Below are 20,711 nucleotides of genomic sequence, written 5' to 3'. Positions count from 1 at the left end.
CCTATCCTGCCATATTGCCATATATTATGTTAATAATTTTGGTTCAGTAGATTTAGCAAAAAACTTACTTTTATGATATGCTAATTACCTTTCTACTTGCTGGTAGCAGCCGCAATCAACGGAGATCGCGGCTGGCCCTGTCAATCAACAAGAGGAGGGGGCGCTTTTCTGCGGCTGCTACCAGCAAGTAGACGCCCTACTTGCTGGTAGAAAGGTAATTAGCATATCATAAAAGTAAGTTTTTTGCTAAATCTACTGAACAAAAATTATTAATAACATAATGGATGACAATATGGCAGGATAGGGATTATAAGTACACAAAAAAAAATATGAGTTTAGTGGGGTGACAGAAGCCCTTTAACACATGCAAATCTGGAAAATACAGTTTTTAAAAAAAAAAAATACTGTGTTTTTCAAACCACAGAAAATGATGGGTGTATTTCTAACTTAAATTACACACTGACTAATACAGATGTTGTAGAGTGCCAAAAAAGTATTTTTTTGGTAACAGAATATGAAAGCTGTATATATTAAACTTGAATTTAACACTTGCAGATCTGGAAATACTGTTTTTTGAAAAAAATAGTGTGTTTTTAAAACCCCAAATGATGGGTGTATTTCTACCTTAAATTGCACACTGACTAATTCAGATGTTGCAGTTTGCCCAAAAAAATGGTGATTTGCAATGTCCCAAAAGCTCAGATGCTCAGATTCTCTCCTATTCTCTCCCTGAAATCACAAGTCCAGCAGTATCCTCTTCCTACACTTGTAACTGCAGAGTGACGTGCAGTGCTACATGACTCAAGCTTATATAGAGCCTGGGTCACATGCTGCTCTGGCCAATCACAGCCATGCCATTAGTAGGCATGGCTGTGATGGCTTCTAAGGTCAGACAGTTAACCGCTTGTTGATTGGCTGCTGTGCAGCCTTTCAAAAAGCGCCAAGAAAGCGCCGAACACCGAACCCGAACCTGAACTTTTATGGAAAAGTTTGGGTTCGGGTCCGGGGTCCAAAAATCCTAAAGTTTGGTACGAACCCGAACTTTACAGTTCAGGTACGCTCAACCCTAGACAAGAAACTCATTTTAAGAAATTCACTCATCTTTGTACAAAAACAGAAAAACTAGTTCAATAGGCTGAACATGGCACTGATTTAAACTGCAGAGCTAACCTTTTAGTGTCATCTTCACTGGCCTGTTAAATACTGGACTTTTCTCAGCTCTCTATGAGATATGGTTCTTGAGATACTTTAAAAAAATGCAAATATGGTATTATTCAATAGAAGCTTGCAGGGCTTTCACTCATATCCTAACTGCCAAACACAGTGTCACATGACCCAAATTGGCCAATAGAAGCTTACAGGTTTTTCAGTCTTGACAAACACACAGTTTTACAATAGCCATTTTTCTTCACTGCTTTGTGGAGTTCTCTGTTAAGGGGGTGGGCTGCTGTGAAGGTCACAGTTAATGGGGATGGCCACTGTGGAGGTCAATTTTAAGGGGCGGGGTGCTGTCGAGGTCACAGTTAAATAGGTGGATGCAGTGGAGGTCATTGTTATGGGGGCGGGGCTCTGGAAAGATCATTATTAAGTGGTGGGCTTCTGTTGAGGTCACTGTTAAGGGGTGAGCCACTGTAATTGTTATTATTGAGAGGGAAGACCTCTTTGTAGGTCACTGTTAAGGGGTGGAGTACTGTGGAGGTCACTGTTAAGGCGGAGGGGGGCTGTGTAGGTCACAATTTTGAGGGCAGGTTGCTGTGGAGGTCACAGTTAAGGAGGTGGGCCACTGTGGAGTTTAAAGTTAAATGGCATGGTGCTTTAGAGGTCACAGTTAAGAAAATGGGTTCTGTGGAGGACACTGTTACAGGTTGGGATGCTTTGGAGGTCACTGTTAAGTGGATTAGCCACTGAGGAGGTCAATGTTAAGGGGGCAGGTGCTGTGGAGTTCACTGTTAAGGGGGTGGGCTGCTGTGAAAATCAATGTTAAGGGGACAGGGTGCAGTGGAGGTTACTGTTATGCGGCCGGTCCACTGTAGAGGTTACTGTTAAGGGGGGGGGGGGTTCAGTCTGGAGGTCACTGTTATGAGGGACACTGTGAATATCTAATCACACACATAAACTTAACTTAAAGTAGCCAAAATATACCCATGTGAAACCGGGTCATTCTGCCGGTTCCCTACAAATTGCACCAACACTTTATTAAATAAGCTAAGAAAACATTGAGTACTGTAATAATTACAAAGACCATTATCCATTGAACATAATTGTTTTAATTTGCAGGCAAAATGTCATGACATTTCAGAAATTATATTAGTTTGGTTTGCAGTCCTTTCACAGATCTAAGAAATTGCTGAGTGCTATTAATCTTTATTATTTCCTTGGATTTACAAGGGGAAAGCTATATGCAGATTATTTGTTTTCCATCTGATTGGTTTGGATGTGAGGTTCACAGTGGGTAGTTTGATATAATCTAAATGCAGCAGCAGGAAGAGTTTTACTATTGTTTTGCTTTTCCATGGTCCGAATGAAAACTTGATAATCTAACTCTAAAACATAAAGAACAGTTGGGATTTAATTGCGTGCAAATGAAATGCTATAACCATGACCTAATGCTAGGTGAGATGAGAAGAGCAGAATCCTTTAATGAAAAAGCTCCTCTATGGGATTAGCCTTGTTTTCTAGATAAGCAGTGGAGATTATTTAGCAAAACAGCCATACATACAATAACCATGAAGAGCTGCGATGGAAGCCACTCTACGTTATTTACATAGTAAGGGTCCTATTTTATAGATCTAGCGGTCTATAATTCAAAAACATTTATTTTATTCATATTATTTTGTTTTCTGAAAAGAAACGCCACTTAACTTTCTCTGCTTTTGTCCTAGCCACAGTAGTACATATGGTAAAAAGGAAAAGGCCTATTCATTCAGACTTAACTGCCGCAGTCTTCAAATTAGGGCTGCATTTGTAAATTTCTGTAATACAATATTTGCTATTGTACCTTGATGTGAAAAGCTTTTATGCAAAATGATGTGACAAATATTAACCATAGTAAAATTAATTTCGCAAAGTACTTACATTGACCTCAATACACTATGCTCCTGTGAAGTAAGCGCAGCAATTTTAAACAAGTCACACTTGTCCTGGTTAAAAAATAATGTTTTATCACATTAATTAATGATAAATCTAAAAAAAATCTATTCACCACCAGTTGCTGTTATTACTATGATCAATAATAATAATAAAAAAATTCTAATAAAAAAAAATTACATGGTTTAAAAACTTTACTCATGGGGACGTGGCTTGGCAGCCGAGGCTAATGGCTGCTTGAAACTACAGATCCTACACCCAGCAACAGGAAAACCTATCTATAGGCTTCATTAAAGTGGTGTTAGTGGTGAATTACATCACATTACCGCATGATAACCAGAGGGGAGAGAACCCGGCAACAGCAGGGCAAATTGGACTTTTATTTTGACCCGGACAAACAAAGAGAGGAGCCAAGCCCTCCTTCACCCTGTGAAGTCCCTGTCTGGCTCCCAGGGCTCTGCTTCCTCGCCGCAACATGCTCTGGAGACCTCACCATCTCCCCCAACAGCCTTGGATAAAGAACAAGGTACGAGCATACACAGCACCATGGCCACGGAGGGGAAACAGCGGAGACTTTCTAAACAAACTAAACCGCACCCGGAGGGGCAAAGAGACAGCGCTGTGGAGAGTTCACCCACGTGCAAGGTGCCATCTTTATCTTCTGCGAACAGCCCAGGGAAGCAGAAACCTCGCCTCCATGCCTCCTCCACCTCTCCTCTGCTGGTGAGTGGAAACTCCAACACCCCAAATCCACCTAATGTGGCTCCAAACTTGGCCCAATTCCAGACATCAAACCAACCTGCCTCAGGGACACTGCTCAAAGAAATGCTAATATAGGTCAGCAAGTCCCTTCATGTCATGAGATTTGAGGCCTATAACCTAAACATATGGCCAGGTCCCTACTAATACCCTCAATCCGAAACTGACCTTATTAAATGTGCCTGTGGCTCTATTAGCATATAAAACAGAATAAGCTAACCATATGAGCTTTCTGAGAGAATTTTGGAGAGGGGATTTACAACACCATTGGTTACACATAGAAACAGCGGTCTCTCCTGGACAGAACTTGAAGGCTCTACTTATAGCGACTCTAGACCCCACACTTTAGCTTGGAAACCTACCAAGTTTTCTTTCTACCTTAACATCATTATGGAGGACCTTTCATTCCAAAACTCCTAAAACTCAACTTTCTCTTCACTCATATGCTCCATTAGAGACATTGACTCACTTTATTCCTGGTCTAGACATAACAAAATGGGTATCCAATGGCCTAACATATGTGGCTTCCTTCTTTGAATCCTCTCAGCTCAAACAGTTCTCCTCACTACACAAACAATATGAAATTTCTCATAAGGATTTCTACATGTACCTTAGAATAAGACACCTTTTTTAAAATAAAGACCCATTTAGGGTATCTGCATCTCCCATCGGGTGGCTCGAATGGCTTGAGACCTACAGTTGCAAGAAAAAGTATGTTAACCCTTTGGAATGATATGTATTTCTGCACAAATTGGTCATAAAATGTGATCTGATCTTCATCTAAGTCACAACAATAGACAATCACAGTCTGCTTAAACTAATAACACACAAAGAATTAAATGTTACCATGTTTTTATTGAACACACCATGTAAACATTCACAGTGCAGGTGGAAAAAGTATGTGAACCCTTGGATTTAATAACTGGTTGAACCTCCTTTGGCAGCAATAACTTCAACCAAACGTTTCTTGTAGTTGCAGATCAGACGTGCACAACGGTCAGGAGTAATTCTTGACCATTCCTCTTTACAGAACTGTTTCAGTTTAGCAATAGTCTTGGGATGTCTGGTGTGAATCACTTTCTTGAGGTCATGCCACAGCATCTCAATCGGGTTGAGGTCAGGACTCTGACTGGGCCGCTCCAGAAGGCGTATTTTCTTCAGTTTAAGCCATTCTGTTGTTAATTTACTTCTATGCTTTGGGTCCTTGTCCTGTTGCAACACCCATCGTCTGTTGAGCTTCAGCTGGTGGACAGATGGCCTTAAGCTCTCCTGCAAAATGTCTTGATAAACTTGGGATTTCATTTTTCCTTCGATGATAGCAATCCGTCCAGGCCCTGATGCAGCAAAGCAGCCCCAAACCATGATGCCCCCACCACCATACTTCCCAGTTGGGATGAGGTTTTGATGTTGGTGTGCTGTGCCTCTTTTTCTCCACACATAGTGTTGTGTGTTTCTTCCAAACAACTCAACTTTGGTTTCATCTGTCCACAGAATATTTTGCCAGCACTGCTGTGGAACATCCAGGTGCTCATGTGCAAACTGTAAATGTGCAGCAATGTTTTTTTTGGACAGCAGTGGCTTCCTCTGTGGTATCCTCCCATGAAATCCATGCTTGTTTAGTGTTTTACATATCGTAGATTCGCTAACAGGGATGTTAGCATATGCCAGAGACTTTTGTAAGTCTTTAGCTGGCACTCTAGGATTCTTCTTCACCTCATTAAGCAGTCTGCGCTGTGCTCTTGCAGTCATCTTTACAGGACGGCCACTCCTAGGGAGAGTAGCAGCAGTGCTGAACTTTCTCCATTTATAGACAATTTGTCTTACCGTGGACTGATGAACAGCAAGGCTTTTGGAGATACTTTTATAACCCTTTCCAGCTTTATGCAAGTCAACAATTCTTAATCGTAGGTCTTATGAGAGCTCTTTTGTGCGAGGCATCTTTCACATCAGGCAATGCTTCTTGTGAAAAGCAAACCCAGAACTGGTGTGTGTTTTTTATAGGGCAGGGCAGCTGTAACCAACACCTCCAATCTCATCTCATCGATTGGACTCCAGTTGGCTGACACCTCACTCCAATTAGCTCTTGGAGATGTCATTAGTATAGGGGTTCACATACTTTTTCCACCTGCACTGTGAATGTTTACATGGTGAGTTCAATAAAAACATGGTAACATTTAATTCTTTGTGTGTTATTAGTTTAAGCAGACTGTGATTGTCTATTGTTGTGACTTAGATGAAGATCAGATCACATTTTATGACCAATTTGTGCAGAAATCCATATCATGCCAAAGGGTTCACATACATTTTCTTGCAACTGTATATATACTATTCTTGACTCCAAACAAAAGTTTGTCAAATCAACACCATTTATTTCATAGGAAAAAGAGATAGGTAAAAAGTTCCCAGACTCAAGCTGGTCATCTTTGCTCACATTTATTTCTAAAAAATTCACTTGTGTTTGTCACTATGAGGCTGCTATTAAAACAATGCTTAGATGTTATCTCACACCTGATAGATTGAGCCTTATATGCCCGGGTGCATCCAACCTGTGCTGGCGGGGTTGTGGAAGCAGAGGATACCTTCTACATATCCTTTGGTCATGCCCCAAAATCCAAAATATATGGAAAGTTAGTTATACTCTACTTTCCTCCTTTCCTCTTAGAAGTCTTCGCTATCCTCTACTTATGCGGTCATACCTAGTCAGTAATGTTTCTGGTATCCTTCAATAGCTTAAAAAATGCTGAGAGTACCCTTTGTTTCTAGTATGTATTCTTCTCCATTTTTCAGTGTACACAACTATTAGGTTAACAGCTCCAATTGGGGCTCGTCATAGATGGAACATTTCTACTGTTCGTATTTACCTGTATGTTTACATGCTACATATATTTGAAATATCCATTATCATGTGATGTTCTAATAGGATGTTATATAGAGAATATGTTTTGTATTAGAATTTTCCAAAAATCCAATAAAAAACTATTGTCATAAAAACTTTACCCATGGCATTGTTATACAGTACTTGTAAAGACCAATTTTATCTTTCAGCTAGATTGTGGCAGCCACTCCTAGACAAGCAAAGAACAGTAGTCATATGATGTGAAACTTTAATTAGTGTATTTAATATACTTTGCTTTACATGATATATTAGATTTATTTAAGCATTTAAATATATCATTTTCAATGGCATAGTACTGCTAAAGTGAATATTGAGTTTAAAAAAAATACTCCTTTTTGACAAAAGTGTCCCTTTAAGGTTGATTAAACATACTGTCCTGTAATATGGGCATGTATTATCATTAACAGTACGGCCTTTCAAACTAGACTAAATGAAACTTAGGTAACCTTAGAAAAAACATGTTCTCCCCTCTAAAATGCATATGTGCCCTAATAAGGCGTATGGAAGGAGATTGTTCAATGCAATCCTTTAAAAAAGTTTTCATGTTTGACCCTACTGAAGACAGTACAAAAGAGTTTTGCATAAAATCTCCCTGGAGAGACAGTGAGATTACCAGAAGCTGATTCGGAAATATCTGATTTGTATACTGGGGTGTAAAATCCATTCGCTACCAGGAAGCGGGAGGAAATTCGGCTTCGCAGCGAATTGAATTTTCCCTGAAATTCAGATTGATGTCAATTCGTTTGGCTTTGATTTGCTCAACACCAAATATAACCTATATTTCTAAACATTTATATAATATACTATTAAAGGTACATTACATCAACTAATGTGAGGGCACTTTAATTAAAGACGGTACCTTTGAAATAAATTGAATTTCGGTTCCATTGATATACAATCAAATATGGACTTGTACATTAAATATCTTTTTATCTTAGGAATTATTGAATGGGGCAAAATCAATTAACCACTCAGCAACTTATAGTTTTAGCAGAGAAGTGATTACTTGGTTTCCTTGAGAATGTGTTGAATGAATATTAGTTTCCTTACATCATAAAATTGAATTGATCTGTTCCCTCATGAGAATGACTTATAAGAGGTTCTTCAGACGAAAGAAAGAACTGAGGGAAGGTGTAAATTGTTACAGTATATCAATATTCAGAATCAATATTTGTATGTCTTCAGATAGTAATGAAATACCTAAAAAAATTCAGTGTGATGGAAAATCTCATTCTTCTAAGCAATTAATGTAAATGGATCATCTCCTAATTTGAAAAAAAAAATCAATGCAAATCAGCAGTGGATAAGCGGTACATTACAAAGCGACCTTCTAGTAGCCAGCGCATAATTTACATCACGTAAAATGTGGCTACAAGAGCTTATTGATCAGAAACTAGAATATTTCCCATCAGCCTTGAATGCACACATGCCTCCCTAAAGATAATGTACTGGAATTTTATACCCCATCCCATGATGATTTGTTCTGTTCCTGAATATGTATCTTTCTTAGTTTATGGTACTTGGAAGTCAGTATCAGGTAAAGTTTGCTAGCACCTTCTTATCGTGTTTCCCCAAGATGCTGCTTTTCTTGTTTTAATATCTATTAATTTATCTATCTACATTCAAATAATTAAACATCACTACAGAAGAGGTGAAAAAGGTGTTGGACCAGTTTATTCCCCAAGCAGCAAAGGCCCAGCACAATGAGGCCTTTGTCAAGCATTTTGAATTAGAATTTGGATCTACTAGGGGAATTTTGCCTGTCTTCCCAGAGGAATTGCACCCAACTACCTTACATTGACTGTGCTGCTGTATTCTTCGGCTTTTGGTTATCTATCTATCTATCTATCTATCTATCTATCTATCTATCTATGCAACTGCATCCACAGTTATCTTATTACCAAAGTAGCACATTGCTGACCTCAGTCTTTTTGGTATTCTTCCATGGACGATCACAAAATGTAGCATAATGGCCCACTTGCATAGTGAACTTTTGAGAGAAAGCACATTATGTGTGCACTACTCTCTCTCCAGCAATTGGTGGGGGTATGACCACTGGGTTGCTGGGTGTCACATCAGATAGTGATGGTCCATTGTGAGAATGTAAAGGAATGCCTTTAAAATACAGCAAAGTAAGCTTACTAGGTTGTGTAAATGTAGACAAAGTGTCTATCTATGCACCAAATTTATCATCCCACATGAGATACTGTGATAAATTTGGTGAATATAAATTTATGCTGTCGATATTTCAGAAATGATTAATAAATCTACCCCATTGACTTTTGTGATGAATATGAAATTAGTAAACACAGTAAAGTTGCATAAATAGGGAAAGTTGAATTTATTGCTTCAAACTAAGTGGACTATGGCAGCAGGTTATTACAATATTAAACACCTTCATCAACTTTGTTACTTCTCTCCCTCTCCTTATGGTCTCTTTCACATGTTGAGCATTTCATCAGTGTTTTGCATTAATACACAGTATGTGACCATAAACCAGGAGTGGAACTCATAGAGAAATGGTCCAATTATTCCACTCCTACTTTTGGTTTACAATTAATTTGGAAAAAACGTCCTGAATACTGCCGTGTAACAGTAGGCTTAGGCAATAAACATATATGCTTAGCCACTTGATTCTCACTTTTTGGTAGAACAGACCAATAAGTCAACAGAGATCCATGAAAGGAGAACGGAGCTTTGGTCAATACTCACTCAATAGTAATTAGAGATAATTGAATTTTAAAAAAATTCCATTCGGAGGGTTCACCAAATTTTTCAGAAAAATGTGCTTTGATCTGAATTTATTCGCGGTCAATTGCATGAAAAACAGCTATTTCCGGGCTGCAGAAAGCCTTTATAGGGGTGTAGAACACTGTACCTTGCAGTAACATGCATAGAGAGTCTGCTGTTGTAGTGAAACAATACTGTGAGTCAGTATGACATGCACATGACAGGTGTTACTCTTAGAATCACTGCATACTTCAATTATTTGGGCAGTCACGGGGCCAAAACTGATCAAATAACTCAGGTACGGTATCAACTCAGCATTACAGGTAGATGTTAGCGTCAAGAAGAAGCGCACTCCTTTTACACCCTCGTCAGCGGATTCCACATAGATGTCTACAGAACTTGTTCTATTAAACGCTTATAAAAGTAGAGCCCCCCCGGACATAGTGGAGAGGGTGTCAGCAGTAAGTTTGTGTTGACGTCACTGATTATTTTGCCTTTCCTCTGATCCGTCACAACAATAACCCTCAAAAAACTGATCCCGTCTGTCGAGCATTTGCCTTCACTCGGTCAGCATTTGGTCAGTAATCCATCAGTATTGCTAATGCCCAAAAACAGGAGATGACACGTCAATCGAATATTTGCATGTCTTCTGTATTTTCTAGCCACTACTGCTTTTGGCTACCAAATCATAAGCCAATTCTGATGGGACCATACAGGCCTTAAAGCTGCTACACAGACAGGATCCGTTGTGCGTCTCATTTTTCCTTCCTTCTGACAGATCAGAAGAAGGATCAAATAAATGATGATGTCAGCCAGGCCGAAAGCCAAAATAGTGGACCAGTCATGAAGTGGGGAAGGGTGGGAACAGAATGAGAAGTCCACAGAGTGGACCTGTGACATAATGGTGAGGTGGAAGCAGCATGAGGAGACCACAGAGTGTCCCAATGACAGGGTATGGAGGTGGAAGCAGTATGAGGAGGCCACCGAGTGGCACAATGATAGAGTCTGGAGGTGGCGGCAGTATGAGGAGGCCACCGAGTGGCACAATGACCGAGACTGGAGTCGTCAGCAGTATGAGAAGGCCACAGAGTGGCACAATGACCGAGTCTGGAGGTGGCAGCAGCATGAGTAGGGGACAGAGTTGCACAATGACCGAGTCTGGAGGTGGCAGCAGCATCAGTAGGCAATAGAGTGGCACAATGACCGAGTCTGGAGGTGGCAGCAGCAGCATTAGGAGGAGGCCACAGAGTGGCACAATGACCGAGTCTGGAGGTGGCAGCATGTGGAAGCCACAGAATGGCACAACAACAGATTCTGAAGGTGGCAGCAGCATGAATAGGCCACAGAGTGGCACAACAACAGAGTCTGGAGGTGGCAGCAGCATGAGTAGGCCACATAGTGGCACAATGACCAAGTCCGGAGGTGGTAGCAGCATGAGTAGGCCACAGAGTGGCACAATGACCGAGTCTGGAGTTGGCAGCAGCATGAGTAGGCCACAGAGTGGCACAATAACCGAGTCTGGAGGTGGCAGCAGCATGAGTAGGCAACAGAGTGGCACAATGACAGAGTCTGGAAGTGGCAGCAGCAGCAGCATCAGGAGGTGGTCACATAGTGGCACAACAACTGAGTCTAGAGGTGGCAGTAGCATGAGGAAGCCACAGAATGGCACAATGACAGAGTGTCGTTCATTAAGATATGTCATTAAAGATTTTACCGCATATAACTGCAAAGCTGACCAAGGAATAAATTTAGTTTTTCGACCAAAATACTGGTACTTCAATAAAGATTTTACCGCATATAACCGCAGCACTGACCACTGAATTAATTTTGTTTTTCAACCCAAATACATCAATAAAGATTTTACCGCATACAAGTACAGTGCTGCATGCTGAATACAATTTGTTTTTCCACCAAAATAAGCCACAAAAGATTTTACCACATATAACTGAGATGGAGAGGGTCTTCTGATTCTTCCCGCACTATACGGACGTCTCAGAAATTAAACACTGCTCCCAACAGCAGCTCCTGGGAAGGTCATGGAGTGTCCCGGTCATCCGGCATCTATTCGCTCCGCTGAAGGATTATTTTGAAAGTGTGTGGAAGCCACACGGGGACTCCACGCTGCAGATTTATCATGGAGACACCATGGGGATTTTACCGCATATAACTGCAGCGCTGAATGCTGATTTCAATTTGTTTTTCCACCGAAATACATCACAAAATATTTTACTGTATGTTACTACAGCGCTGAACGCTGAATTAAATTTGTTTTTCCATCGAAATACATTACAAAAGATTTGACCACATATAACTGCAGCGCTGAATGCTAAATACAATTTGTTTTTCCACCGAAATACCTCAATAAAGATTTTACTGTATATAAGTACAGTGCTGAACGGTGAATAAGATTTGTTTTTCCACCAAAATACGTCACAAAAGATTTTACCACATATAACTGCAGCGCTGAATAAAATTTGTTTTTCCACTGAAAAAAGTCACAAAAGATTTTACCACATATAACGGAGCATGGAGATTGGGAGGGTCTTCGGATTCCCCCCGCACTATATGGACGTCCCAGAAATGAACTGCCGCTCCCGTCGTATCCCGGTCATCCAGCATCTATTTGCTCCACTGAAGGATTATTTTGAAAGTGTCTGTGTAGAAGCCACATGGGGCCCCCACTCTGCAGATTTATCATGGAGACATTGTGGAGATTTTACCTCATATTACTACAGTGCTGAACGCTGAATAAGATTTGTTTTTCCACCGAAAAATGTTACAAAAGATTTTACCACATATAACTGCAGCGCTGAACGCTGAATACAATTTGTTTATCCACTGAAATACATCAATAAAGATTTTACCGCAGATAACCGCAGCGCTGATCGCTGACTAAATTTAGTTTTTCGATCAAAATACTTCAATAAAGATTTTACCACATATAACTGCCACACTGAATCACTGCTACCACGGCTACTTCCGCGAACCCCTTCACCACTACTTCAAGGGTATGTAGGATGCTGCGAAGCAGGTGCTCTACCCCAGGCACGTTTCGCTCCCGACTTCCCATTGCTTTAACCCTGCTGACTCACAGCCGCTGATGTGAACTGAGAATGTATTTAGCTTTTTGTACTGAAATAGGCCACTAAACGTTTTCAACACATATAACCCCCGCTGACATGAACTGAGAATGTATTTTTCTTTTTGTACTGAAATACAAAATAACACATATAACCGCCGCACTGATTGACTGCTACTGCTGCTACTTTCGTGAACCCCTGCACCACTACTTCCCGGGTAGGTAGGCTACTGCGAAACAGGTGCTCTACCCCGGGCACATTTGGCTCCCGATCTCCTACTGCTGCCACCCTGGTGACTCCCAGGCATGCTTTTAACACATTCAGTGCCTTACAAAAGTATTCACCCCCCTTGACTTTTTTCGTATTTTGGTGCCTCACAACCTGGAATTAACTTGGATTTGCATCATTTAATTGACAGAACATGCCCACAACTTTGAAGATGTTTTTTTTAATTTTTTTTATTGTGAAGCAAACAAAAAATAGGACAACATACCAAAAAAAGTCAATGTGCATAACTATTCACCCCCTAAAGTCAATACTTTGTAGAGCCACCTTTTGCGGCAATCACGGCTCCAAGTCACTTTGGATAAGTCTCTATGAACTTGCCACATCTTACCACTGGGATGTTTGCCCATTCCTCCTTGTAAAACTGCTCCAGCTCCTTCAAGTTGGATGGTTTAGGCTTGAGAACACGAATCTTTAAGTCTGACCACAGATTTTCTATTGGATTGAGATATGGGCTGTGACTAGGCCATTCCAGCACATTTATATGTTTCCCCTTAAACCACTCAAGTGTTGCTTTAGCAGTGTGTTTGGGGTCATTGTCCTGTTGGAAGGTGAACCTCCATCCTAGCCTCAAATCAGGCACAGAGTGGAGGTTTTGCTCAAGAACATCCCTGTATTTAGCACCATCCATCTTTCCCTCAACTTTGACCAGTTTCCAAGTCCCAGCTGCTGAAAAACATCCCCACAGCATGATGCTGCCACCACCATGTTTCACTGTGGGGATGGTGTTCTTTGGGTGATGTAATGTGTTGGGTTTGCTCCAGACATAGCGTTTTCTTTGATTGCTGAAAAGTTAAATTTTAGTCTCATCAGACCAGAGCACCTTCCCCCATACATTTTGGGAGTCTCCCGCATGCCTTTTCACAAACTCACAACGTGCCTTTTTGTTGAAAGTAATGGCTTTCTTCTGACCACTCTGCCATAAAGCCCAACTCTATGGAGCGTACGGCTTATTGTCATCCTATGTACAGATACTCCAGTCTCTGCTGTGGAACTCTGCAGATCCTCCAGGGTTACCTTAGGTCTCTGTGCTGCCTCTCTGATTAATGCCCTCCTTGCCGGGTCCGTGAGTTTTGGTGGGCAGCCGTCTCTTGGCAGATTTGCTGTTGTGCCATGTTCTTTCCATTTGGTTATGATAGATTTGATGGTGCTCCTGGGGATCATCAAAGATTTGGATATTTTTTTATAACCTAACGCTGACTTATACTTCTCAACAACATTGTCCCTTACTTGTTTGGAGAGTTCCTTGGTCTTCATGGTAGTGTTTGGTTAAGTGTTGCAGCCTCTGGGGCCTTTCAAAAAAGGTGTGTTTGTGTAATAACAGATCATGTGATACTTAGATTGCACACAGGTGGACATCATTTCACTAATTATGTGACTTCTGAAGGTAATTGGTTGCACAAGAGCTTTTAATGGGCTCCCTAACAAATGGGGTGAATACATACGCACATGCCAATTTTCTGTTTTCTATTTCTAAAAAATAGTTCTATTTATATATTTTTCTCATTTCACTTCACCAACTTAGACTATTGTGTTCTGATCCATCACATAAAATTCAGATTAACAAAACATAGAACTTAAGGCTGTAATGTAACAAAACACAAAAAAAGTCAAGGGGGTGAATAATTTTGCAAGGCACTGTATAACCGCCGACGTGAACTGAGAATATATTTTTCTTTTTGTACTGAAATAGGCCAGTAAACGCTTTCTGCCAAAATAAATGCACCAGTGAAGTGCGTATATTTTTTTCTTTCTATAATGAAATAGGCCACTAAACCTTTTGCCACAAATAACTGCATCAGTGAAGTGTGTATATATTTTTTTCTTGATATAATGAAATAGGCCACTGAACGCTTTTTCCACAAATAAGTTCACCAGTGAAGTGCGTATATATTTTTCTTTTTTAACTGTAATACGCCCCTATACGCTTTTAACAGAAATAACTGCAGAAGTGAACTCAGAATATATTTTTCTTGTTGGACTGAAATAGGCCACTATACGCTTTCACCAGAATTAACTTCAGAAATACACTGAGAATATATATTTCTTGTTGTACTGGAATACAACCTGTCACGGCCATGGTCATAGTCGTGACTCTTAACCGCATGCAGTTGCCTGCGGTCTTGGTGTTGTTGTCAATCACAGGTGAGGGCTATAGTATGTTGCCTCACCTGTGGTTGCCGCTGGCAACATTGTGTATGTGGCAGCAGAGCAGCCTGAGCGGTGCTAGGCAGCTTGCTGCAGTAGGCATGCGGTTGCACCTGGCAACCTCTCTTTATAGGTGTGCCTTTTATCGGTGTGCACGGGGTGTTATATGTGTTGTGTGCACTTCCCCTTTAAGTTGTTGTTTTCCCTTGCCTGGTGTTGGAAGGGTTAACTTCCTTCCTAGTGTGTGTGTGCACTGGGTGTGTCTGACTGTGGGTGTGGCTACTTGGCCCTATAAAGCCTCAGTGGAAGGCAGTAGTCAGAGGGGGTGCTTCAGCCATGCTTGCTGGAGACATCCTCCTGCTTATTTACCATCTGCCAGTGAGGGCCACCCTGGTTGTCATAAACGTTATGTCTGGTGTTAGTTTATGGTTTATCTGTTATTGCAGCATATGGTTTACTGGGTTCCCGTGTGATGTCTGTTGTGTGCTGGGTCCTTTATGTTGGTTGTGGATAGCAGCACTTGCACATGGGTTCCAGGTTGTGTGTCTGTGGCAGGTAAGTGTGGAACTAGTCTCACTTACCTGTCATTGGCATATGTCTGTTTATGTTCCCCCTTTCTATGTATCTTGGCCAGTGACACTCCTGCTCCTCCGTGTCTAGGAGGAACGGGTCGTCTTACTCTGCTCCTAGTCCAGGGCCACCCTGAGGGCGAGCAGGAATATCAGGTTCCGGAGTATGAGCCCTCCTACCTTCAGGGTTGGCTCATACGGATAGGGGACAGGGTCAGAGTTAGGGATGTGTATGAGGTGACCAGCTCCCTAATTCTCTGACCTTGCCTTGCAGCGACTCCATCTGCTGATACCGCACGGCTGAGGGTTTTCCCCATCCTCAGCCGTGACACAACCCTATACACTTTGACCAGAAAAAACGTAAAGAGTGAAGTGCGTATATATTTTTCTTGTGGTACTGAAATACTCCCCTATACGTTTTCACCAGAAATAACTGCAACTGTGAAGTGCGTATATATATGAATTTTTTTTACCGTAATGCGCCACTATATGCGAACGGGTTAACCTGGCGAACCACCATAGACTTCAATAGACCGGCGAATTTTAACCGCCTCACGTCCGCCCATAGGATATAAACGTCCTATGGGTGGACGTCTATTTCTGACAGCACGTTTTAAAACGTCCTGTCAGAAATAGCAGCTGCACGCTAATCGTGCAGCTGCTGATCGGGTTGCCCGCTGTCAGTGACAGCAGGGCAACCCTAAGACAAGGCAGGGACAGTGCCCAGGTGTCCCTGCCTTCACGATCGCTGCAGACACAGCGCTCACCGAGCGCTGTGTCTGCAGAGCAGGAAGCGCTGTGCGCGTCATGTGACCGCCGTGACCGGAGTGTGCAGGGGCTGTGTGAGGTCTCTCAGAGACCTCGATCAGCCCTGCTGTGAGGCTGTACAGCGCAGGATTGCTGCTGTACAGCCTCTATAGGGGTGCATTTGTCCTGTAACTGGGGCTACTATCTCAGCCCCAGTTACAGGAGAAATCAACTGTGAAAAAAAAAAGAAAAAGTGAAGCAAATGTCCCCCAGAGGTCTTGTATGACCTTATGGGGGACGAAAAGTGTAAAAAAAAATAAAAAAAATAAAGGGTTGAAAAAATAAAATAAAATAAAGTTTCACATGTAAAAAAAAAAAAGTTCCCAAGTTAGGAATAAAAAAAAAAAAATTAAAATAGAAAAAATAAAGTAAAATAGACATATTTAGTATTGCCGCGTCCGTAAAAACCAGCTCTATAAAAATATCACATGACCTAACCCCTCAGATGAACACCGTAAAAAATAAATAAAAAAAACTGTGTCAAAACAAGCAATTTTTGTCACCTTGCATCACAAAAGGTGCAACACCAAGTGATCAAAAACGCGTATGTCCCACAAAATGGTACCAATAAAACCGTCACCTCATCCCGCAAAAAATGAGCCCCTACATAAGAAAATCTCTCAAAAAATAAAAAAACTATAGCTCTCAGAACATGGACACATTAAAACATAATTTTTTGGTTTCAAAAATGCTATTATTGTGTAAAACTTTAATAAATGAGAAAAAGTATACATATTAGGTATCGCCACGTCCGTAACAATCTGCTCTATAAAAATGTCACTTGACTGAACCCCTAAGGTGAACGCTGTAAAAATAAATAAATAGAAACTGTGCTAAAACAACCAATTTTTTGGTCACCTTGCCCCATAAAGTGTTATATTGAATGATCAAAAAATCATATGTACCCAAAAATAGTACTAATAAAACTGGCACCTTATCCCCTAGTTTCCAAAATGGGGTCACTTCTTAGGAGTTTCTACTGTAAGGGTGCATCAGGGGGCTTCAAATGGGACATGGCATCTAAAAACCATGTGGAGTTCCTTTCCTTCTGCGCCCTGCCGTGTGCCCATACAGCAGTTTACGACCACATGTGGGGTGTTTCTGTAAACCGCAGAATCTGGGTAATAAATATTGAGTTTTGTTTGGCTGTTAACCATCGATGTGTTAGAGAAAGAAATTGATTAAAATGGAAAATCTGCCAAAAAAGTGAAATTTAAAAATTTGATCTCCATTTTCCTTTAATTCTTGTGGAACGCCTAAAGGGTTAACAAAGTTTGTAAAATCGGTTTTGAATACCTTGAGGGGTGTAGTTTCTACAATGGGGTCATTTATGGGGGTATCCACTATGTAGGCCCCACAAAGTGACTTCAGACCTGAACTGGTCCTTATAAAGTGGGTTTTGGCAATTTTCTTAAAAATTTGAAGAATTGCTTCTAAACTTCTAAGCCTTCTAACGTCCTAAAAAAATAAAATGACATTTCCAAAATGATGCCAACATAAAGTAGACATATGGGGAATGTTAAATAATAAATATTTTATGAGGTATCACTTTCTGTTTTAAAAGCAGAGAAATTGAAATTTAGAAAATTGCGATTTTTTTAAATTTTTGGGTAAATTTGGGATTTTTTCATAAATAAAGGTGAAATATTTTGACTCAAATTTATGACTATCATGAAGTACAATGTGTCACGAGAAAACAATCTCTGAATGACTTGGATAAATAAAGGCGTTCCAAAGTTATTACCACATAAAGTGAGATATGTCCGTTTTGCAAAATTTGGCCTGGTCAGGAAGGGGGCAAAGGGCCCAGATGGGAAGTGGTTAAAACCCACAGGGACTCTTTCTGGCCACAATAGTGATGGAAAAGTTGTTTCAAGGGGACTAACACCTGGACTGTGGCATGCTGGAGGGGGATCCATGGCAAAACTCACATGGAAAATTACGTAGTTCACGCAGAGTGTGGTAAGTAGAATTCGCAATGTGATTAATATAACCTGCATTAATCGCATTGCGAATTCAACTTAGAGCTTAGTTCCTAATGGTTGTATTGCTAGAATTGACGAATATAACGAATATAGCACTATATTCTCAATCTTCGTTATATTCTAGCAATACAACCATTAGGAACCCAGCTCTAAGTTGAATTCGCAATGCGATTAATATAACCTGTATTAATCGCATTGCAATTACAACTTAGATCTGAGTTCCTAATGGTTGTATTGCTAGAATTGACGAATATAACGAATATAGCACTATATTCTCAATCTTCGTTATATTCTAGCAATACAACCATTAGGAACCCAGCTCTAAGTTGAATTCGCAATGCGATTAATATAACCTGTATTAATCGCATTGCGATTACAACTTAGTCAAATTTGTGACACTGCAGCTTCAGAATGAATCTAAGATGGATGCTGTCCTTGCTTTTTGATAGGAGGTGGGAGGGTCTGGGAGGGAGGGTATGCTGATTGGCTGGAATGTGTCTGCTGACTGTGAGGTACAGGGTCAAAGTTTGCTCAATAATGATGTATAGGGGGCGGTCCGAACATCGCATATGTTCGCCCGCTGCGGCAAACGCGAACAAGCTATGTTCGCCGGCGAATAGTTCGGGACATCTCTAGTCAGCTTCACATGAGCATAAAATTGGTGCACTTCTGCTGATGTATTAGGGTTGCAAGTTCCGGACTGACTGTGTTCCTAATGATTTGAACTGATCAGTGGAATCTGGTACTTCCAGCCAAAACACAAGCCCAGAAATGTGCCTTTATACCACTCCTGTGCTCTTGATCTAGGCAACTTGACATTGTACCTTAGATTAGTGATGTCTAAGAGGTATAGAAGCAATATGCAAGGAGATTCACCATAGAGTGAGGATCGCTGTCCTGACTAATCTGAGTGCTGGTTTCATTTCTTCATTTGAAGCATGGGTAGTCAAGTGCTAGGCATGCTGCCATGGCATTGGTAAATGATCTGGCTATGAATAAAAGTTATCCACCACCAGAAATATGTAAGCCTGGTTTACTTATATATGACTGATGGATTTTATCAAAATTATCAATAAGCAAGTTGATTTTATTCACTGCTTTTCTACATACATCCTACCAGGTGAACTGAATACACTTGATTTCTATTATATCAGATAAAGCAACACATAAAGACAGATATTTGTAATAAACTGCATAAACATTTACTTCATTGTGCCTGGAATCTTGAAGACCTCCTTCATTATTCAATTCATCTAGTTATTTGCTTCAATTGATCAGCTTAAATGAAACACAGTGAGAATATATTCTTATTTTGTTTCATTACATCATGCTGTGACCTTGATATTTCAGATTTGTTTTTAAAATGTTTAGTCATAAAGTTTGGCAAGCAATTGAGTCATTTTGCTAGTTTCCTCCTACATAGCAGGTCTTCGCCATGCAGACTTTGAGTACTTAAAGATGAAAAGTAAAATTTACTTTGCATCTTTTTCAAAAATTTCCATCATTAAAAATGTTTATTTTAAGCATAAACTTCGATGTAGTTTAATAGATTTCCAAACGCAAGATTTGGGGAAGAAAAAGAAACATTGACTGATATGAAGGCGAAAACTGCTGAACTTTAGGGTTACATAAAAAAGAGAAATGACAGTACTTTACTGAACGTGGAAACCTAGCAGAGATTATAGTTTGCATAATAACAAATGTAAAGCTGTAATTTATGTGACCAATTTAGGCAATGTACTGCTGCCACTTGTTATTTTAGGAAGGCTTGCACTTTTCTAAAGGTCTAAAGCAATTCTATGCAGCTGCAGCAGAAAAACACTACAATTCTCTGACACATAAGCTCAAATATTTGCTCCTAAGCTGCAATGTAGAAAGCACTCACATTCTAAAATCTAGCCATATACACGTAAAAATACCTTGTTATTTGTGTATTATCTTTAAGAGCACAGTCCGTCCTTTTTTTTGCTCCCAAAAGTGCTGTACCTCCCATGATCCTTTCTCCTCTACAGGTCCTTTCTAGACCACAGCAGTTCTTTTTTATGAACTGTTGCTATAATTTCGTCTGACCTTTGAAGCTTTTTGTTGAGAGCAATTTCTCTAAAAGCTGTTCGTACACAATTGAGCATTATGGACAATGCACACGTGGACTTGTTTGGCAAGCCTTGTGCTTTCATAATACTAAGCTATTTCCTAATGCACACCCCAGGTCAGTTTCTTGCCTGTGTCGACTAGACAGACTTTCTCAAGTACAGTTCACGATCATAATTATTATTTTTTTTAAACATTTTGAGCATGCATCTCCATATCTCCTTCCAATGGCTCCAATATTCCTTGTAAAATAAGGTCTTCTGCATATCTTCTT

At 40.4% G+C, this 20,711-nt stretch overlaps 1 protein-coding gene across 2 annotated transcripts in view; it reads right to left on the bottom strand.

The window, feature by feature from the left end:
- The window catches only part of LAMA2 (laminin subunit alpha 2), a 1,085,231-nt gene that overhangs the window by 804,318 nt on the left and 260,202 nt on the right, over positions 1-20,711 (bottom strand). The gene's annotated exons all lie outside the window — the stretch shown is intronic.

Source organism: Bufo bufo, chromosome 4 (genome assembly GCF_905171765.1).
Source record: "Bufo bufo chromosome 4, aBufBuf1.1, whole genome shotgun sequence".
Lineage (NCBI taxonomy): Eukaryota > Metazoa > Chordata > Amphibia > Anura > Bufonidae > Bufo > Bufo bufo.
The sequence above is the reverse complement of the archived record's forward strand: the minus strand, read 5'-3'. Positions and strand labels throughout refer to the sequence as shown.